Below are 924 nucleotides of genomic sequence, written 5' to 3'. Positions count from 1 at the left end.
AAATGTATCTAAATTTTATTATTTTTACCCTTTTTTATTATTGTTTAATTTTTCTTTCAAAAATTGATAAATTGTTATACCCTATATTATTGATACTTATTTTATTATTCTATATATATTCCATAATAAAGGGTAGAACTAGTGTTGGATTAAAATGGAAGATTATGCACACCTCACTTTTATTCATTCAAATGGTATATTTCTTTTCAATGGTGGTGGGGGGACCAATATCTTTTGTGATGATCTATATCTTTTAACAAATGACCTATTTCGGATGAAGATGACATAAATTGGTGTTATAGCTTTTTCCTAAGCATATGCCCTATACTCCAATTGAAGCATGTGCACTCTTTTGGGACACTCATCCATGATTGTGATGAAGGGAATAATTTGTATTTAGTCAAATAACATTATTGAGGTCTAACAATAATATGACCTATTAGAATAACAAGAATGAAGGTGAGGCTTTTCTGACTTCTAGTTATGAGACCTACTATAGCATATGTTCTATTTCTTTATATGCTTCTATAACCTTCTATTCTAAAAGCATTGTCTAGTGGGGATTATTATTATGGAGCTTCAACATGTGGCCTCCAATTGTTTTTACCATGATATAATTTCATCCAACAATAAATCAGTAGAAAAGAAAAACTTTGTGTGTTTTCATTCTATTTTGTACACCGACTTCAAATTTATTTAAGCTGATATATAAAGTAAAAAAATAATACAAATTTAAATAGAATGAATACTCTATCTCTAATTGTGGATTAAGGTACGGGTCAGAACAAATTAGTGTAGGGTTTTTATTAACAACATTTTTTTTTTTAAGTTAGGAATAAAATTCAAATTCACAATTTTTAGTTGAGTATGGAGAGATTATGCTATTTGAATTATAATTTATTGGCTAATAATTGTTTAATTTTT

The sequence above is a fragment of the Arachis ipaensis genome, chromosome B05 (assembly GCF_000816755.2).
Source record: "Arachis ipaensis cultivar K30076 chromosome B05, Araip1.1, whole genome shotgun sequence".
Taxonomy (NCBI): Eukaryota; Viridiplantae; Streptophyta; class Magnoliopsida; order Fabales; family Fabaceae; genus Arachis; species Arachis ipaensis.
Note: the sequence above shows the minus strand (reverse complement) of the source record.